This window comes from Tachypleus tridentatus, chromosome 3 (assembly GCF_004210375.1).
Source record: "Tachypleus tridentatus isolate NWPU-2018 chromosome 3, ASM421037v1, whole genome shotgun sequence".
In the NCBI taxonomy this organism is placed as follows: domain Eukaryota; kingdom Metazoa; phylum Arthropoda; class Merostomata; order Xiphosura; family Limulidae; genus Tachypleus; species Tachypleus tridentatus.
The window spans coordinates 62,219,091-62,242,158 of NC_134827.1; the positions used below are offsets into that span (position 1 = coordinate 62,219,091).

General features: G+C 29.3%; 2 long non-coding RNA genes across 2 annotated transcripts in view; one reads left to right on the forward strand and one right to left on the reverse strand.

Annotated features, from left to right (window-relative positions):
* Positions 1 to 13,066, forward strand: part of LOC143246970 (uncharacterized) — a gene marked incomplete in the record, with an annotated part of 413,509 nt that extends 400,443 nt beyond the window's left edge. Inside the window, 2 exon segments of the long non-coding RNA XR_013026285.1 lie at positions 12,319 to 12,385; positions 12,751 to 13,066. This is a non-coding gene — a long non-coding RNA (uncharacterized LOC143246970).
* LOC143246972 (uncharacterized) lies at positions 12,745 to 22,829 on the reverse strand. Its single transcript, XR_013026287.1, has 3 exons — positions 22,699 to 22,829; positions 13,253 to 13,453; positions 12,745 to 12,868 (listed from the first exon to the last, which is right to left on the reverse strand). It is a non-coding gene; the product is annotated as an uncharacterized LOC143246972 (long non-coding RNA).
* Between the last annotated feature and the right edge of the window lie 239 nt (positions 22,830 to 23,068).

Here is a 23,068-nt window from a genome sequence, read left to right on the forward strand (position 1 = left end):
ATAAATATAATAGTACTGTCTGTTGTATGTCCATGTAACTACTTATCTATATAAATATAATAGTACTGTCTGTTGTATGTCCATGTAACTACTTATCTATATAAATATAATAGTACTGTCTGTTGTGTATGTCCATGTAACTACTTATCTATATAAATATAATAGTACTGTCTGTTGTATGTCCATGTAACTACTTATCTATATAAATATAATAGTACTGTCTGTTGTATGTCCATGTAACTACTTATCTATATAAATATAATAGTACTGTCTGTTGTATGTCCATGTAACTACTTATCTATATAAATATAATAGTACTGTCTGTTGTATGTCCATGTAACTACTTATCTATATAAATATAATAGTACTGTCTGTTGTATGTCCATGTAACTACTTATCTATATAAATATAATAGTACTGTCTGTTGTATGTCCATGTAACTACTTATCTATATAAATATAATAGTACTGTCTGTTGTATGTCCATGTAACTACTTATCTATATAAATATAATAGTACTGTCTGTTGTATGTCCATGTAACTACTTATCTATATAAATATAATAGTACTGTCTGTTGTATGTCCATGTAACTACTTATCTATATAAATATAATAGTACTGTCTGTTGTATGTCCATGTAACTACTTATCTATATAAATATAATAGTACTGTCTGTTGTATGTCCATGTAACTACTTATCTATATAAATATAATAGTACTGTCTGTTGTATGTCCATGTAACTACTTATCTATATAAATATAATAGTACTGTCTGTTGTATGTCCATGTAACTACTTATCTATATAAATATAATAGTACTGTCTGTTGTATGTCCATGTAACTACTTATCTATATAAATATAATAGTACTGTCTGTTGTATGTCCATGTAACTACTTATCTATATAAATATAATAGTACTGTCTGTTGTATGTCCATGTAACTACTTATCTATATAAATATAATAGTACTGTCTGTTGTATGTCCATGTAACTACTTATCTATATAAATATAATAGTACTGTCTGTTGTATGTCCATGTAACTACTTATCTATATAAATATAATAGTACTGTCTGTTGTATGTCCATGTAACTACTTATCTATATAAATATAATAGTACTGTCTGTTGTATGTCCATGTAACTACTTATCTATATAAATATAATAGTACTGTCTGTTCCATACTGTCTGTCTGTTGTATGTCCATGTAACTACTTATCTATATAAATATAATAGTACTGTCTGTTGTATGTCCATGTAACTACTTATCTATATAAATATAATAGTACTGTCTGTTGTATGTCCATGTAACTACTTATCTATATAAATATAATAGTACTGTCTGTTGTATGTCCATGTAACTACTTATCTATATAAATATAATAGTACTGTCTGTTGTATGTCCATGTAACTACTTATCTATATAAATATAATAGTACTGTCTGTTGTATGTCCATGTAACTACTTATCTATATAAATATAATAGTACTGTCTGTTGTATGTCCATGTAACTACTTATCTATATAAATATAATAGTACTGTCTGTTGTATGTCCATGTAACTACTTATCTATATAAATATAATAGTACTGTCTGTTGTATGTCCATGTAACTACTTATCTATATAAATATAATAGTACTGTCTGTTGTATGTCCATGTAACTACTTATCTATATAAATATAATAGTACTGTCTGTTGTATGTCCATGTAACTACTTATCTATATAAATATAATAGTACTGTCTGTTGTATGTCCATGTAACTACTTATCTATATAAATATAATAGTACTGTCTGTTGTATGTCCATGTAACTACTTATCTATATAAATATAATAGTACTGTCTGTTGTATGTCCATGTAACTACTTATCTATATAAATATAATAGTACTGTCTGTTGTATGTCCATGTAACTACTTATCTATATAAATATAATAGTACTGTCTGTTGTATGTCCATGTAACTACTTATCTATATAAATATAATAGTACTGTCTGTTGTATGTCCATGTAACTACTTATCTATATAAATATAATAGTACTGTCTGTTGTATGTCCATGTAACTACTTATCTATATAAATATAATAGTACTGTCTGTTGTATGTCCATGTAACTACTTATCTATATAAATATAATAGTACTGTCTGTTGTATGTCCATGTAACTACTTATCTATATAAATATAATAGTACTGTCTGTTGTATGTCCATGTAACTACTTATCTATATAAATATAATAGTACTGTCTGTTGTATGTCCATGTAACTACTTATCTATATAAATATAATAGTACTGTCTGTTGTATGTCCATGTAACTACTTATCTATATAAATATAATAGTACTGTCTGTTGTATGTCCATGTAACTACTTATCTATATAAATATAATAGTACTGTCTGTTGTATGTCCATGTAACTACTTATCTATATAAATATAATAGTACTGTCTGTTGTATGTCCATGTAACTACTTATCTATATAAATATAATAGTACTGTCTGTTGTATGTCCATGTAACTACTTATCTATATAAATATAATAGTACTGTCTGTTGTATGTCCATGTAACTACTTATCTATATAAATATAATAGTACTGTCTGTTGTATGTCCATGTAACTACTTATCTATATAAATATAATAGTACTGTCTGTTGTATGTCCATGTAACTACTTATCTATATAAATATAATAGTACTGTCTGTTGTATGTCCATGTAACTACTTATCTATATAAATATAATAGTACTGTCTGTTGTATGTCCATGTAACTACTTATCTATATAAATATAATAGTACTGTCTGTTGTATGTCCATGTAACTACTTATCTATATAAATATAATAGTACTGTCTGTTGTATGTCCATGTAACTACTTATCTATATAAATATAATAGTACTGTCTGTTGTATGTCCATGTAACTACTTATCTATATAAATATAATAGTACTGTCTGTTGTATGTCCATGTAACTACTTATCTATATAAATATAATAGTACTGTCTGTTGTATGTCCATGTAACTACTTATCTATATAAATATAATAGTACTGTCTGTTGTATGTCCATGTAACTACTTATCTATATAAATATAATAGTACTGTCTGTTGTATGTCCATGTAACTACTTATCTATATAAATATAATAGTACTGTCTGTTGTATGTCCATGTAACTACTTATCTATATAAATATAATAGTACTGTCTGTTGTATGTCCATGTAACTACTTATCTATATAAATATAATAGTACTGTCTGTTGTATGTCCATGTAACTACTTATCTATATAAATATAATAGTACTGTCTGTTGTATGTCCATGTAACTACTTATCTATATAAATATAATAGTACTGTCTGTTGTATGTCCATGTAACTACTTATCTATATAAATATAATAGTACTGTCTGTTGTATGTCCATGTAACTACTTATCTATATAAATATAATAGTACTGTCTGTTGTATGTCCATGTAACTACTTATCTATATAAATATAATAGTACTGTCTGTTGTATGTCCATGTAACTACTTATCTATATAAATATAATAGTACTGTCTGTTGTATGTCCATGTAACTACTTATCTATATAAATATAATAGTACTGTCTGTTGTATGTCCATGTAACTACTTATCTATATAAATATAATAGTACTGTCTGTTGTATGTCCATGTAACTACTTATCTATATAAATATAATAGTACTGTCTGTTGTATGTCCATGTAACTACTTATCTATATAAATATAATAGTACTGTCTGTTGTATGTCCATGTAACTACTTATCTATATAAATATAATAGTACTGTCTGTTGTATGTCCATGTAACTACTTATCTATATAAATATAATAGTACTGTCTGTTGTATGTCCATGTAACTACTTATCTATATAAATATAATAGTACTGTCTGTTGTATGTCCATGTAACTACTTATCTATATAAATATAATAGTACTGTCTGTTGTATGTCCATGTAACTACTTATCTATATAAATATAATAGTACTGTCTGTTGTATGTCCATGTAACTACTTATCTATATAAATATAATAGTACTGTCTGTTGTATGTCCATGTCTACTTATCTATGTACTGTCTGTTGTATGTCCATGTACTACTTATCTATATAAATATAATAGTACTGTCTGTTGTATGTCCATGTAACTACTTATCTATATAAATATAATAGTACTGTCTGTTGTATGTCCATGTAACTACTTATCTATATAAATATAATAGTACTGTCTGTTGTATGTCCATGTAACTACTTATCTATATAAATATAATAGTACTGTCTGTTGTATGTCCATGTAACTACTTATCTATATAAATATAATAGTACTGTCTGTTGTATGTCCATGTAACTACTTATCTATATAAATATAATAGTACTGTCTGTTGTATGTCCATGTAACTACTTATCTATATAAATATAATAGTACTGTCTGTTGTATGTCCATGTAACTACTTATCTATATAAATATAATAGTACTGTCTGTTGTATGTCCATGTAACTACTTATCTATATAAATATAATAGTACTGTCTGTTGTATGTCCATGTAACTACTTATCTATATAAATATAATAGTACTGTCTGTTGTATGTCCATGTAACTACTTATCTATATAAATATAATAGTACTGTCTGTTGTATGTCCATGTAACTACTTATCTATATAAATATAATAGTACTGTCTGTTGTATGTCCATGTAACTACTTATCTATATAAATATAATAGTACTGTCTGTTGTATGTCCATGTAACTACTTATCTATATAAATATAATAGTACTGTCTGTTGTATGTCCATGTAACTACTTATCTATATAAATATAATAGTACTGTCTGTTGTATGTCCATGTAACTACTTATCTATATAAATATAATAGTACTGTCTGTTGTATGTCCATGTAACTACTTATCTATATAAATATAATAGTACTGTCTGTTGTATGTCCATGTAACTACTTATCTATATAAATATAATAGTACTGTCTGTTGTATGTCCATGTAACTACTTATCTATATAAATATAATAGTACTGTCTGTTGTATGTCCATGTAACTACTTATCTATATAAATATAATAGTACTGTCTGTTGTATGTCCATGTAACTACTTATCTATATAAATATAATAGTACTGTCTGTTGTATGTCCATGTAACTACTTATCTATATAAATATAATAGTACTGTCTGTTGTATGTCCATGTAACTACTTATCTATATAAATATAATAGTACTGTCTGTTGTATGTCCATGTAACTACTTATCTATATAAATATAATAGTACTGTCTGTTGTATGTCCATGTAACTACTTATCTATATAAATATAATAGTACTGTCTGTTGTATGTCCATGTAACTACTTATCTATATAAATATAATAGTACTGTCTGTTGTATGTCCATGTAACTACTTATCTATATAAATATAATAGTACTGTCTGTTGTATGTCCATGTAACTACTTATCTATATAAATATAATAGTACTGTCTGTTGTATGTCCATGTAACTACTTATCTATATAAATATAATAGTACTGTCTGTTGTATGTCCATGTAACTACTTATCTATATAAATATAATAGTACTGTCTGTTGTATGTCCATGTAACTACTTATCTATATAAATATAATAGTACTGTCTGTTGTATGTCCATGTAACTACTTATCTATATAAATATAATAGTACTGTCTGTTGTATGTCCATGTAACTACTTATCTATATAAATATAATAGTACTGTCTGTTGTATGTCCATGTAACTACTTATCTATATAAATATAATAGTACTGTCTGTTGTATGTCCATGTAACTACTTATCTATATAAATATAATAGTACTGTCTGTTGTATGTCCATGTAACTACTTATCTATATAAATATAATAGTACTGTCTGTTGTATGTCCATGTAACTACTTATCTATATAAATATAATAGTACTGTCTGTTGTATGTCCATGTAACTACTTATCTATATAAATATAATAGTACTGTCTGTTGTATGTCCATGTAACTACTTATCTATATAAATATAATAGTACTGTCTGTTGTATGTCCATGTAACTACTTATCTATATAAATATAATAGTACTGTCTGTTGTATGTCCATGTAACTACTTATCTATATAAATATAATAGTACTGTCTGTTGTATGTCCATGTAACTACTTATCTATATAAATATAATAGTACTGTCTGTTGTATGTCCATGTAACTACTTATCTATATAAATATAATAGTACTGTCTGTTGTATGTCCATGTAACTACTTATCTATATAAATATAATAGTACTGTCTGTTGTATGTCCATGTAACTACTTATCTATATAAATATAATAGTACTGTCTGTTGTATGTCCATGTAACTACTTATCTATATAAATATAATAGTACTGTCTGTTGTATGTCCATGTAACTACTTATCTATATAAATATAATAGTACTGTCTGTTGTATGTCCATGTAACTACTTATCTATATAAATATAATAGTACTGTCTGTTGTATGTCCATGTAACTACTTATCTATATAAATATAATAGTACTGTCTGTTGTATGTCCATGTAACTACTTATCTATATAAATATAATAGTACTGTCTGTTGTATGTCCATGTAACTACTTATCTATATAAATATAATAGTACTGTCTGTTGTATGTCCATGTAACTACTTATCTATATAAATATAATAGTACTGTCTGTTGTATGTCCATGTAACTACTTATCTATATAAATATAATAGTACTGTCTGTTGTATGTCCATGTAACTACTTATCTATATAAATATAATAGTACTGTCTGTTGTATGTCCATGTAACTACTTATCTATATAAATATAATAGTACTGTCTGTTGTATGTCCATGTAACTACTTATCTATATAAATATAATAGTACTGTCTGTTGTATGTCCATGTAACTACTTATCTATATAAATATAATAGTACTGTCTGTTGTATGTCCATGTAACTACTTATCTATATAAATATAATAGTACTGTCTGTTGTATGTCCATGTAACTACTTATCTATATAAATATAATAGTACTGTCTGTTGTATGTCCATGTAACTACTTATCTATATAAATATAATAGTACTGTCTGTTGTATGTCCATGTAACTACTTATCTATATAAATATAATAGTACTGTCTGTTGTATGTCCATGTAACTACTTATCTATATAAATATAATAGTACTGTCTGTTGTATGTCCATGTAACTACTTATCTATATAAATATAATAGTACTGTCTGTTGTATGTCCATGTAACTACTTATCTATATAAATATAATAGTACTGTCTGTTGTATGTCCATGTAACTACTTATCTATATAAATATAATAGTACTGTCTGTTGTATGTCCATGTAACTACTTATCTATATAAATATAATAGTACTGTCTGTTGTATGTCCATGTAACTACTTATCTATATAAATATAATAGTACTGTCTGTTGTATGTCCATGTAACTACTTATCTATATAAATATAATAGTACTGTCTGTTGTATGTCCATGTAACTACTTATCTATATAAATATAATAGTACTGTCTGTTGTATGTCCATGTAACTACTTATCTATATAAATATAATAGTACTGTCTGTTGTATGTCCATGTAACTACTTATCTATATAAATATAATAGTACTGTCTGTTGTATGTCCATGTAACTACTTATCTATATAAATATAATAGTACTGTCTGTTGTATGTCCATGTAACTACTTATCTATATAAATATAATAGTACTGTCTGTTGTATGTCCATGTAACTACTTATCTATATAAATATAATAGTACTGTCTGTTGTATGTCCATGTAACTACTTATCTATATAAATATAATAGTACTGTCTGTTGTATGTCCATGTAACTACTTATCTATATAAATATAATAGTACTGTCTGTTGTATGTCCATGTAACTACTTATCTATATAAATATAATAGTACTGTCTGTTGTATGTCCATGTAACTACTTATCTATATAAATATAATAGTACTGTCTGTTGTATGTCCATGTAACTACTTATCTATATAAATATAATAGTACTGTCTGTTGTATGTCCATGTAACTACTTATCTATATAAATATAATAGTACTGTCTGTTGTATGTCCATGTAACTACTTATCTATATAAATATAATAGTACTGTCTGTTGTATGTCCATGTAACTACTTATCTATATAAATATAATAGTACTGTCTGTTGTATGTCCATGTAACTACTTATCTATATAAATATAATAGTACTGTCTGTTGTATGTCCATGTAACTACTTATCTATATAAATATAATAGTACTGTCTGTTGTATGTCCATGTAACTACTTATCTATATAAATATAATAGTACTGTCTGTTGTATGTCCATGTAACTACTTATCTATATAAATATAATAGTACTGTCTGTTGTATGTCCATGTAACTACTTATCTATATAAATATAATAGTACTGTCTGTTGTATGTCCATGTAACTACTTATCTATATAAATATAATAGTACTGTCTGTTGTATGTCCATGTAACTACTTATCTATATAAATATAATAGTACTGTCTGTTGTATGTCCATGTAACTACTTATCTATATAAATATAATAGTACTGTCTGTTGTATGTCCATGTAACTACTTATCTATATAAATATAATAGTACTGTCTGTTGTATGTCCATGTAACTACTTATCTATATAAATATAATAGTACTGTCTGTTGTATGTCCATGTAACTACTTATCTATATAAATATAATAGTACTGTCTGTTGTATGTCCATGTAACTACTTATCTATATAAATATAATAGTACTGTCTGTTGTATGTCCATGTAACTACTTATCTATATAAATATAATAGTACTGTCTGTTGTATGTCCATGTAACTACTTATCTATATAAATATAATAGTACTGTCTGTTGTATGTCCATGTAACTACTTATCTATATAAATATAATAGTACTGTCTGTTGTATGTCCATGTAACTACTTATCTATATAAATATAATAGTACTGTCTGTTGTATGTCCATGTGACTACTTATCTATATAAATATAATAGTACTGTCTGTTGTATGTCCATGTAACTACTTATCTATATAAATATAATAGTACTGTCTGTTGTATGTCCATGTAACTACTTATCTATATAAATATAATAGTACTGTCTGTTGTATGTCCATGTAACTACTTATCTATATAAATATAATAGTACTGTCTGTTGTATGTCCATGTAACTACTTATCTATATAAATATAATAGTACTGTCTGTTTAACCATAGCTCCATCTAGTGCCTATAAAACACAACAAAATGCAGTATTTCCTTGAATGTACAGAAAAATACTTATGAACAAAAACTATACAATTAAATTACAGTAACATGACTCCCGTTAAACACCTATATATGTCATCAAAGTAACTCCAATAACAAACTTTAAGAAGTGCTCATAGTTGGTAAAACATAACATCCAAAAACTATCTCACTGTCTTACATGTATAAAATATGACATTCCTTTTCCTTACTGGCTACAAGTTAAACTACAGAATAACTAATTAAGTTTAAAATTCTACCAGAAAAACTTTCATCTTTGTATTATAAATAGCTTCGAAGGTTTGTACAAGAAATGTTTCATGGGAGTCACCTTCTACCAACTGTTTGACTTTTTCAACTACTTAAAAAGGATATAATATTAATAATAAGAAAGTATATTAACTTTTAACAAGACATACACAGTCAAAATTTTTCTCAGAACCTAGTAATGTATAATGCATTGAAACTTGTGGTTTTGTTACTCTGTAGGTTCCAAACTAGAGCATTATGATTTTAGACCTACAGACATTCAAAGTCAAAGAGTTAGTGTCTCAGAAATCTCCACTAATAGAAGCAATGAAACTTGCATAAAAATTCTATAGATGAAGTCAACAGTGTATTTGTTCAACAAGATAACACTACCAGTCATACCTGTTCATAACTCAAGTGACTTGAGAATGAAATGAGTATTCATACAAATATATGAAATATGTCAGGCTCCAGATTTCAGTGAAAGCGAAATGTTGAAGTGGATGCTGCAACACATTTCTGTGTATGCTGAATGGATAATAGTTACCATGCAAGGAGGAATTACGTGCTTTGGACAGGACAGTTGTTTTACTATGGAAACTATGATGCAGTACTACGATCAAGGTTGTTAGACAACATGGTCATATATAGTTACTTAAAAATCATTTTAATATAATGTACTTCTTTATAATCATATTATGTGTTTCAGTAAACACAGAAAGTGGTCACCTTAGATAAGACTATTGTTATTTAATAAACAGAGCAACAACCAACCATTACAACAAATAATTTAGTTAAATTAAGACAGATGTACTGTATCAAAAGAAGATAAAGTTCATGCCACGTTAGATATGAAGTGTTTTTGACCACTGGCATAAAAAGGCAAAACTTTCACCTTGTTGAACTTTGACATGAAATTTAAATAGTGAAATGTTTATTGGGAAAGGAAACAGTCAGATGGTTCTGGTTGAGGGGTTTAAAAGTGTTAAGGGAATTGTGACAGCGTTCATCCTTCATCTTTCTTATTTAACACTGGGACAAGGGGACACAATTATACAATTTGACAGGGAAGGAGCCATTTTCAGCTGAGACAGTTTTATTTTACTAACAGTGTGTTTGACATATTGATTTACTAAATTTATGCAATTGTAAGAGACAGCTTGATGAATAAGGATTGTTTATAATATTTTTATTTAGTTTTCTTAATTAATTTATTTAGTTCACAGTTTTAGTTTACTTAGAGGATGAGACAGCTGTGATGGACCAGAAGTCCCTTGTTGTCTCTAACACTCATGCCACATACAGTCTACTGACAATGATACATATAAAACTATTAAATGTCAAACTTTTATCTGCAACATACTAGTAATACAGTAAAGTTTTGACCAAAATAAATCATTAGACTAACTTGTGGGTGATTGTCACAATGGTACTCACCAAGTTTAATTAATGTTTACGTGGTTGTAGATTCACTTGTTCCGATTCTTTCTACTGTAATTTAACAATACAAATGCTGGAGTTAATAAGTTACCAGAAAAGTTTTAATACCAAAAATACAAGTAAAAGTGCAGTTTAAAAGCAAACAAATGTTTTTATTAAACAAATCTTAATATACCAGTCAAAACCTAAACAATATCAGGCCAGTAACTTGGACATCAATGTTTACTTCAAAATGAAGTTCTGTAGTCCATAATTAGTTGCACAAACTTTTAAGAAGAGACCAAAGTTCATAGCAGTCTCCAAACTGTACTGTAGACCTAACTCAAAAGCTTTAAACTGAAGTTCAAATTTAAACATCACTATCACATTATAAAATAAAACGTTTTTCTAATATGTTAATGTTTAAAGAACCTGCTTATACAGATTATGAAATTATACAAAAAGGCACACATCACTAGAACCTATTAAACATTGTTGTTTCCATATTTTTATTTGATGACTATAGGGAAATTCATATCATAAATAATTTGTGCCTCAGTAGATTCAACTGTATAAACAGGATTTCACTCTCTTTTTTTTATTGCAGATAAGCATAAAGCTACACAAAGGTCTGTCTGTGCTCTTCCCACCACAAATATCAAAACACAGTTTCTTACATTGTAAGCCCATAGAAATAGCTCTGAGCCACTGGATGATCCGGTTGAGGGTGGGGCTTTGTGCTGGCCATCAAAAATTTTCTGATGTTCTTTTCAAACCCCAGATGGGACAGTGTTAAGTCTATAGCCAGAAGATAGTTCTGTGTGGCTTGGCTGTAAGAAATAACGTACAAACTCTTTACATATGTTCACAAAACTTACTTTGTCATGTTTGAAGGTGTAAGAACCATTATATTTTGAGTAAACTACAATTTATTTGATATGTTCAATGTACTTTCTCACACTATCTGTTTAAAATTTGATTTAGATGTGAGCTATGTAATTTAAAAAATAAGGATCCTCCAAACACAGAGGAGGTGAACTGTATTGTATTATGTTTATAATCAACACATGAGGGAAAATAGTTTGATGTTTTCAGAAAATGTTTGAAGTACTTTTGTTAATAGTTTTCAATATCAGTTTTATATTTAGAAACTGTTGTGTTTCTTATTTTGACAACTGTGTTGAAACTGAAGATAGCTACAATTTTGACAACAGATGAGTTAAATATAGTGAGTAGTGAAAAGATTTCCATTATGAAAATCATACATCAACCGTATCTTTCTAGACCAATAACATGAACATTAAATTATTTATGAAATTTTTAAAAATACCAGGGTTCACAGACTTGGTGATTTTAATGTAATTTCATTTTTATTATTTCAGATGTGCCAGAAAGTGCATATTTCACTGGTCCAATCAAAATAACCTTGAATTATTTAAAGTCAGTAGAGTAAGTAAATTTATGATTGGTTACAGCTAAATATATATAAGCTATGGTTTATTTAATTCAATACAAAAATGGCAAAATACGAGATGTTTCATAACTTTGGGGTCACGTGACAAGAAAATTGGAGGACAAGTTTTTAAAGACTTCTTTTGTAATAAAGGTATTGAAACTTTATCATAACATAAACTATAATGTTAAGTTCCTTGATAAAGTTGTTTAAGTTTTGAATGAAACTCAGTGAATTACACAAAACGTGGTGAAAGGGTTAGTGTCACTACATAATACCAACTGTCTTTTTGTTCTATTATTCTTACATATCTTTACCTGAAACTGATTCATCTGTTATAATGATTTACCTGTGTTCACAGTGGAGAACATCAGTTAGACTTTGGTTCAAATGATGAACAGAATATGGAACATTTATCAACTGTCAAGAACTTTAGAAGAAACTTGTATCAGAAGATATGTCAACAGTCTGACCAAGAGCTGAAACCAGGAAGATGATTTATAATTAAAACAATAATTTATCTGAATATATGTAAATTGAAAATTTAATAGACAGGAAAACCTCCATTACAAACTTTACAAAGGAGGTTCTTTATATTAGTTGTGTAAATAGTCAATTGTTCAAGTCCTGATGAAGCCACAATAACACAATGTATAATGAAATATACAAAAAAGGTATTTTTATATTATCTGTTGAGGTTGTTTACCCTAACGTTACTGTCAAAAACAACATTAAAATAAACAAGTAATTTTATTTTGACATTTTAAATAAATACAAACAAACTAAATTTCTTCTAAATAGTTTGACAGGTTTATTGAACCAGTTTTTTTATCAGGTTGTTTAAACTTATTATAACAGCTTACACTATGATGAGTAGAATCAACATTCAGGTTTACACTGTCATAATGAGGTTTTCAGAGTTAACCATGTAAGTCACTAGAAATCAAACAGGTTCAATTCAGTTTACAAGTGTAGCTAAAACATGTCATCCTATAAGGTCACGTGCCTTGGACAGTCCTACAGGACAGGAATGATTGGCTGTGCCTCTGTGATGAATGGAACACCTGAGATAAATAATAAAATATTTTCTACATTCTAAGACATTTTGACCAAATGATTTTCTGTTCACTCTGCACAAAGTAATTAAAAAATATTGATTCTTACACTACAGTGTTGATTCTGTTCACAACAAAGATATTAAACCTTACATAACAGAAGAACCTAGATCAACAAATTTCCTCTCATAAACATCTACTGAACACAACAAATAATGGTAATTTCTTACACTGCAGTGTTTGTCTGCAGTAATGAACAAGAATTACTAAAAGTACTGGATATGTCACAAGTTCCTATGTATCTCAGGATGGCTGGTATGTTTATACCCATCCCAACCATCCTGACATACTTTTTACTTCAAGTGGGTTTCTCGTCTTCATGAATTATTTCTCATGTTTCTGTTAAGAACAGTTTGCTTAGTGCAACCATGAAAACAATTTGTGACTATCCAAATATGGCAATAAAATAATAATTTTTTTCATAAATACTGCTATGTATAGAATGGAAATGTTTACTTCTTAGAAATCTTTGAATATATATGAATGTCTTGTACCAACTGTCTGTATTATCCAGGTTTAATGGTTAACATATCAGACTCCACAGTGAATAACTTGAATCAAGATGCTATTCTATGTTCCACACTCTAACCTGTAGGTACATCATACAAGTGACACTAAAATATTTTCTTGGTTCAAAGAATTGGACACAGTTCATGAGATGGTAGGTGCTACTAGCTGGCTATTTCATTGTGGTTAGTAGTTCGTAAAAGGGTTTGCTATATCTTAACCCTAACGATCTCTGGTGTACTATTACATTTCTATTTAACTTTTGTGGAGAGGATGGTGATTTTACGGTACATTAGCAAACAAAACAAAACTGTAGACATACCAAAGCAGTTCAGCCCAGTAATTCTTTGTACTATATACAGAAATTTAATTGGTACCTTACCAGTTTGAATAACTGGGAGGTAACATGTGTAATCCTTCACAGTGGGATAAAATTTTGACACAAATGAGGATCCACTAAACTGATCAAGACAACAAAAACACTTCTAAATATATGCAGCAAGACAAATAAGGTACCTTTTACCTGTAGATTTATAAATCATGTTTCTGCTGTTACAAACACACAAACCTGTGTTACTGGGGTATTGTTACAATATGCATGTGCCGAAAGATACAGCTCGTATTATTCATATAGAATAAAATACATGCACAGGATGCAGTCGGGTGGTAAGGGAGATGTCATTACTATGAAACAAAATAATCACCCTTGCAAGAAAACTGTTATAAATGTCACAGTTGTCTCAAAAGGTAAGATAATATCACAAAAACTAATGTGAAATGGCAGGTTGCTATTGGCTAAAACAACCATTCCATTTGCTAAACTCACACAAATTTTGTCAGTATTATCATAATGCTACACTGCCTCAAGTGTTAATATATGTGGACTCCCTTTAAAGTTTTAGTTTCATGATAATTCAGTAACCATGTCTGCTTGTGAGAAAATGAACAATGGAGCATTTTGAGACACACAACGTGGCTGGTTAAAACGCCCAAAATATAAATGAACTTTATGATAGTGAGACAGAACCAAAGGAAAAAAAGATCAAAACTATTCAGTTAGTACTTGATCAAGGACTATATCTGCCATCACTGATAGTGATACCTCTAATAACACAGTTAAGTCTGATTTTAATAGTCATATAGGTTTATATGTATTTGGTCTTTCAATGCCATAAACAAACAACTTTCCAGTGTATGTGTTGAAAAGCAGAACATTTCACCATTCATGGAAGACCTTGGTTGGAGTTCAATGCAGATGTGGATGTTTCATTCAACAACCTTTGTAGAAATCAACCGAGTTTTTCCGATAACCACTCCTAGTTGTTTGTTGAGCCTTGTAACTTCACATACTCTCAAAGAACCCTTCAAAAATTTGCAGAAAGTGTTGGGCACCTCAACTGTGAACAAATCCAGAAGGCACAGAACCAGGTATATGGTAAAGAATATGTCATACTGTATGCTGAATTTTAAAAATGAAAAACAATAATAATATTTAACATATAAAGAGTTTATTTTTGCATATTAACATTTACAGAAACAAACACTGTATATGGTAAAAAACAGTTTACTAATGTTTAAAAATAAAAAGCAGCTGATATGTCATAAAGAACTGTTAAGAGTTAAAAGCAGGTAGAATGGATGCTTTGACACTTTTATTTGATAAGTGATATTTACAACAACAATGAATTTAATCACTTGCTTTATGATGAACAAAATTACACATCTTGATTTTTTATATGTCTGTAAACAATGAATTTTTTTATGTTGGATGCACTTGTAACATTAAACATTTTACGAAAGTAACTGTAATTAATCCATAATTTCTGGTCTATCTAAAGGTAAAAAGATTCCAAACATCGGATCTTACACGTTAAACTGTGTACATCAAAGAAGAATGACATCTTACACTCTAAACTATGTACAACAAAGTCAAATGACATCTTACACTCTAAACTATGTACAACAAAGTCGAATGACATCTTACACGTTAAACTATGTACAGCAAAGTAAAATGACATCTTACACTCTAAACTATGTACAACAAAGTCGAATGACATCTTACACTCTAAACTATGTACAACAAAGTCGAATGACATCTTACACGTTAAACTATGTACAGCAAAGTAAAATGACATCTTACACTCTAAACTATGTACAACAAAGTAGAATGACATCTTACACGTTAAACTATGTACAACAAAGTAGAATGACATCTTACACGTTAAACTATGTACAGCAAAGTAGAATGACATCTTACATGTTAAACTATGTACAACAAAGTAGAATGACATCTTACATGTTAAACTATGTACAACAAAGTAGAATGACATCTTACACTCTAAACTATGTACAACAAAGTAGAATGACGTCTTACACGTTAAACTATATACAGCAAAGTAGAATGACGTCTTACATGTTAAACTATGTACAACAAAGTAGAATGACATCTTACACTCTAAACTATGTACAACAAAGTAGAATGACATCTTACACGTTAAACTATGTACATCAAAGAAGAATGACATTTTACACATTAAACTATGTACAACAAAGTAGAATGACATCTTACACGTTAAACTACGTACAGCAAAGTAGAATGACATCTTACATGTTAAACTATGTACAGCAAAGTAGAATGACATCTTACACGTTAAACTATGTACAACAAAGTAGAATGACATCTTACACGTTAAACTACGTACAACAAAGTCGAATGACATCTTACACGTTAAACTATGTACAGCAAAGTCGAATGACATCTTACACGTTAAACTATGTACAGCAAAGTAAAATGACATCTTACACTCTAAACTATGTACAACAAAGTAGAATGACATCTTACACGTTAAACTATGTACAACAAAGTAGAATGACATCTTACACGTTAAACTATGTACAACAAAGTAGAATGACATCTTACACGTTAAACTATGTACAACAAAGTAGAATGATATCTTACATGTTAAACTATGTACAACAAAGAAGAATGACATTTTACACGTTAAACTAAGTACAACAAAGTAGAATGACATCTTACACGTTAAACTATGTACATTGAGGAAGAATGACATCTTACATGTTAAAGTATGTGCAACAAAGTAAAATGACATCCAAGGTTCAAGAACATCTGATAGTTTTTAGGAAAAAAAACTTAAAAATAAAGTTTGTAAAATCAAGGTGAAGACAAAATGAAATGTCTAGAAACCTAATATTTTGATTAGATATATCAACAATATTAAAAATGTTTCTTAACTTGAACATTTATCACCATTTTATAAATGTACACATCACCACTGGTCTTCTTTCCTGTCCAATACCAGGATGGTTTTTCTTCAAATAAGATTTTCTTGGAAAATCCTTCCTCATCAAATCCATGGATAATTTCAAATATGTCACATACATGAACATCTTCACTCAAGAAAGAAGGAAAAACATACAATACTTGTATAAACCCATTTCAGTTCGAACACAGATCTATACTGTACAGTGGAACACACTACAAGTTTACTCTGTAATCTACACTCAGTTAAAGAATACAAGACCCCAATCTCAATCATACACTATCTCTGCAGACTTCATCCCAGGTACTGACCTTGTAACCAGTTCATGCCTGTTACAGTTTTCATACTATAACTCTCAATCCAGTGTCTAACTTCAAATAATTTGGTAGACTTTTAGTAAACATCAAAAATTTGAGTACAAAAACGTATTTTAATTAAATAGTTTTACAAAATAATTGTTTATGAATGTATCGTTTTTTTACTAGTTTGTGTGCAAAGTGAAAGTTAAGTTAACATTAAAATTTTACCTTTGTCTCAAAAATGTCAAACTTCAATTGTGTGAACTCTAAAACCTCCTGAATAAATATAACACTTCATATCTTATGCATTATTTCATTTATCTTATCTGTGTACAGGTTTGGCTTATTTGACAGATTTTGTAATCCTCATAAAATAAAAAAATATATCTAAAATTGTTTTTTTTCATTCTAGAATGACTACAAATAATAACAAAACCACAAATGTTTATACCAAATAGCTTAAACCTCATAACATTATATAAGTGTTTATTATATTAACATTTCACTTGTGCCTAACTAACATACAAATGTTGTACATCAACACATGTAGCTTTATGTTACCCTATCCACTAACATAAAACTGGTCTTCACAAAGGGCAAGTGTCTTGGCTTTGTTCTATTGGATTACTATTTTATAGCATGCAGTCACATTTCAGTTGTAATACATTACATAAACATATGCATTATTACTGTTTACAAATACATTTTAGTCGTGTTTTTAAACACAGAAGAGTACAAAAATAAGTACATAAATCATTTCTTGTATTTACCAAATGTGTAGTTGTTTGTTGTAATCTGATGAACCTTGTTGAATTTTGCACCTAGAGCCTATATTTTGAAACATAAATCATAAGTTACTTCAGCAGAAGCTCAGAATTCCACAGTAATTAAACAGGTTTACAAGTAAACTGTGTTTAAGTCACAAAAAATATGTATACCCCTGAAGATATCTTGCTAAAGCTGACAAAACTATGTGTTAGAGATCCTGAGATTTTGATTGGTTATAAACACATCACAGAGTGAGGTCATGGCAAAAATCTATGTTTAGGATTTATTTTTATTTACTCTTACATTAAGTAATAAACTAAGGTATAATTTTGAAATTTGAATTATAATCTACAATTTAATACCAAAGTTATTGACATAAATTCATAAAATAGAAGTTCAATAACATTTTGAATGTAATTATACAAATATGATGACATGCCCTATAACCCCTACCCACAGCAACAGTTAATGAAAGGAAAACTACTGGTCATTACGTTTTACAGTTAGGCTTAAGTCACATTTCACATGTGTGATTCAATTGCTGCTTGCACTCTCCATCTTGGTTATCTTTCCATAATAAAAGGGATAATCATAAAACAATGTATATTTTCTAATAGCAAAGCCACATCAGGTTATCTGTTGTGTCCATCAAAGGAAATCAAACTGTTTATTTTAGCATTGTAAATCTGAAGACTTGCCACTGGGTGACAAGGAAGTGATTGTACCATCATTACCGAGTAATCCCACAAGGCAGACACGGATCAGGCAAGACCCTGGTTTCTTCCAATGTGTTTAAAACAATGTACATAAATTACATGATTATTTAAGCCAACAGTCCACTTTACAAGACAGAGCACTACCAGGAAACAGTTTATTAACGGTTATAAATTTATTAAGCTCTTTTGTCTGTTTTGACTTGTACTTCTGGTTTGTTTTGAGGAGTTATGTTGAAGAGTACCAGTCTTATTTAACCAACACAATTCCTGTCATAACAATTATATATTCCTAAATGATACCAAACTTTGGCATCAGATCTACAATACATATTTATTTAGTAGACACAAGTGTTTATAGTAATTACAAGAGCCTACATTACACCATACTTCACCAATAGTCAATTTGAAATTAGCATGCAGTTTTCCTCATGATGTACGTGTAACAGTCATTTGTACTGTTGTTTGCTTGACCGACAATAGCACCAATAGTAGTTTCTTATCTAAATAGTTAGAGAGACAGTTAAATTATATTGGGGTCTTATTTGTATATTTTCATTAATCACGAATTGTGTATTACAAATCATATATAAATGGTTTAACAATTTTTATAAGTTGAATGTTTTGACTGGATTTTGAAAGGTTATAAACAAGACAGTGTAAATACACTCCGTCTTATTTCCATTATGCATCTCTGCAGGAGTCTGTCAAAATACCTTTATACGGGACAATAGTCATCAGACAACATATGGGTATAAATAACAGACAAAGAATTTGTTAGGAAAGTTAAAAAGAAACTAAGTACAAAGATAGACATAGAATAATACGTGTACGAAAAATATGACAATACTACATGAAAACTCGAAGGGTTTAAAAATATTTTTATTTCGTGATGACAAAAAACCCACTTGTAGAGAAAATTTTATATGTAAAAACGGCTGGTGTGAGTAGAGAAAGCACTAATAGACGTGCGAACAACGTTTCAACCTTCTTCGTCAATCGTCAGGTTCCCAAAGAAAGGGGTCACTGACCGATAGCTGACCACGTGCTTGAAGGCGGTTGTGTAATTGAGTGTAGGAATGTAGAGGGCGTGCTTAGATGTTAGATTACATTTATTACCAGCTGTTTTTTACATAAATATTTCTATTTGTTAATTTTTAAACATTTCGTTGTACTACGTTGAGGACAACAGATTGATAGTGAAAATAGTAGGGAAAACAGAATATAAAATATAATTATTTACTTTAAAAACATTTGACACTCATTTATGAAGTTCCACAAATTGTACAATGTAATGTTAAAAGTCTAAGTCAAAGTATTGCAGGTGAACTATTTGGTGTACAAGTGAAGATAACTACATTAAATAACTTTTATTTTTGGTAGAAAAAGTCAAAATTTAATGTTTATTTTGCTCCAACCGCATCGAGATTTTCAACAATTTCATTCACTTGTTTGTATTTTTGGAATGCACTAGCACGAGAGAACATTACCAACGTTAAAAGGGGGGGGAGGACATTGTTTGTTTGATTGTTTTTTGAATTCGCGCAAAGCTCGAGGGCTATCTGCGCTAGCCATCCCTAATTTAGCAGTAAGGCTAGAGGGAAGGCAACTAGTCATCAGCACCCACCGCCAATTCTTGGGCTACTCTTTTACCAACGAATAGTGGGATTGACCGTTACATTATAACGCCCCCACGGGTGAAAGGGCGGGCATGTTTGGTGTGACCGGGATTCGAACCCGCGACCCTCGGAGGGGGAGAACATGAATGACAAAATTTTGGGAAAAACCAATATTAAGACTTTTCCTACAAAAGACACATATGCTCTCATCTATATCACTGTTGTGTGAGTTTCAAACAAGGTATCACAATGACGAAAGAAAATCATACCAAAAATTACCATAACATTTAGTGTGAGTTGCATTCAAATACTTAAATGTTTTTTGTTTACACAAAATGAATGGAATTTTCACTTTCGACCAATTTAAACAGCTTTCATCATGTAAACATAATAATACACAACCCCATGAGGTCAAGGTTACCCTAATAATAAGTTAATACCAGTGCAGTTTTTGATAACTTATTTGGAATTTAATGCAAGAAGTGTTGTTTCAAATATGTAGCTCACTGATTTTTAAGAAATGTTATCTTTATGTTATTAATTTTTTTGTATGCACGTGCAAAGCACCTACACATTGATCATGAGCGTCAAAGCCAATAATAATTTATATGGCTCACCAGGATAAAAAGTGACGTGCTGTTGTGGGACAAATAGGATTTCAGTTTGTATATAGAGAAGTACTGGAAACAAATCTAGAGAGGTTATGATGTCGTTGTGCAGGTTACTGGTGGGACCACATTTATGTTCAGTTTTTCACTACTTACCTTAGGAAGGACATCAGGATGTTGTAAAGGCTTTAGAGGAGATCTATTAGGATGGTATCTAGAATGGAAAGTTATCATATAAAGATAGATATAGATCTCTGAACACATGTTCTCAAGAAAAAAAAGAGTAAAGGTGTATCTGAATGTGTTATTTGATATCCAGGGAATTTACAGTTCAAACCATCGTCTTTTTTTTGTTTATTTATTTGACAAACTGCAGGCCTTTGGGTAAAAATATACGTATTGACAAAGTAGCAGTCAGTTTCGGCTAAGATAGCTCTACTTTTCAGATGTGACAAATGTAGTTCAGTCAAAGAAATCAAAGAGTCTTACAACAAGCTTGGTCATTTGGACCAACTTCGTAACTCCAAATTGACCATTATAATTCCAATGCTATTACATCTGATACATTTTGTGTATCTTTATAAACTTTTGCAAGGTTTTAGTAATCACTCATTTAGCGAAGATACTTCACAAAAATTCTCCATTAATATGATGAGCGAAATTGATGACCACTCAAGAGCGTACAGTGAGTTTCATGTTAATATTAAAAATATGTTTCTTAATATGATAAATCTCAAATTTCATTTACATGTTCCCTAAAATCACGTAAATTTTATGAGAGGTTGGCCAAATACATCAGTATCGATCTTTTTTCTTTCTAGAATTACCTCATATTATAACATGAAACTCCATTTTTTTATTTAAATACATTGAAATTATACATCTGTTTGTACATAAATTTTATCGTCCTTTGAATTGTGTCTCAATTAATATTCCTGCCATAAAATTAGTAAATCACAAGGTGGAGATGGGTCTCAAGTTACACAAGGCTTAGGCTACTTGTAAGATAGTTATAAGAGCACGCCATGAAAAATTATTACTATTGGTCTTTATATAACCTAAAAACTATCTAATTTTTACACTTGACTTACTTTTATAAAAATAAAGCGTACACCTACAAACTGTTAGTATTAGTAATAAGTAATATATCACAAGTTTTAATCAGTTTTTACTTCGTGTTAGATATACATTAGGCCTAAGATAGATACATTACACTATCACTACTTGTGTAAAGTTACCTATAACAAAAGATTATACTAATAATAATAAAACTCGATATTTTATGTATTCTCACTAATACTATTAATGTGAGTAATATAAAATAAATAATAAAGTATTGTACTGACAAAATTCCATTCGTTTCGAACCCCTAATAATCTAGAATAAGTAAATACTTTACCATTAATCTTCAGTTGGTGAAGTTTACATCGATGGTACAGTAACAACGAAACAAGACGTCTAACAAGTACTAGGTTTCTTGTTCGTTGTGTTTATTTACTGCCTTGAAGACGGAAGACTTGCGAAACGTCGTCCTCTGCTCTTGTGTCTCCACAACAAGCAATTGCCGTCCATTTTACAAAGTTTCATCATGAAAACTCTGCCTAAACAATATATCAAAGAACTTTTTTTTGTGTTTCAAGGTTGACAAAAATATTAAATATTAAGTAATGTTAGAAAGGAAAATATAAAGTTTTAGCGAAGTCAAATTTTTTTCTTCATTTAGAAGTTCATGCAAATTACAACTGAAAACTGAGATTATAAAAACAGTT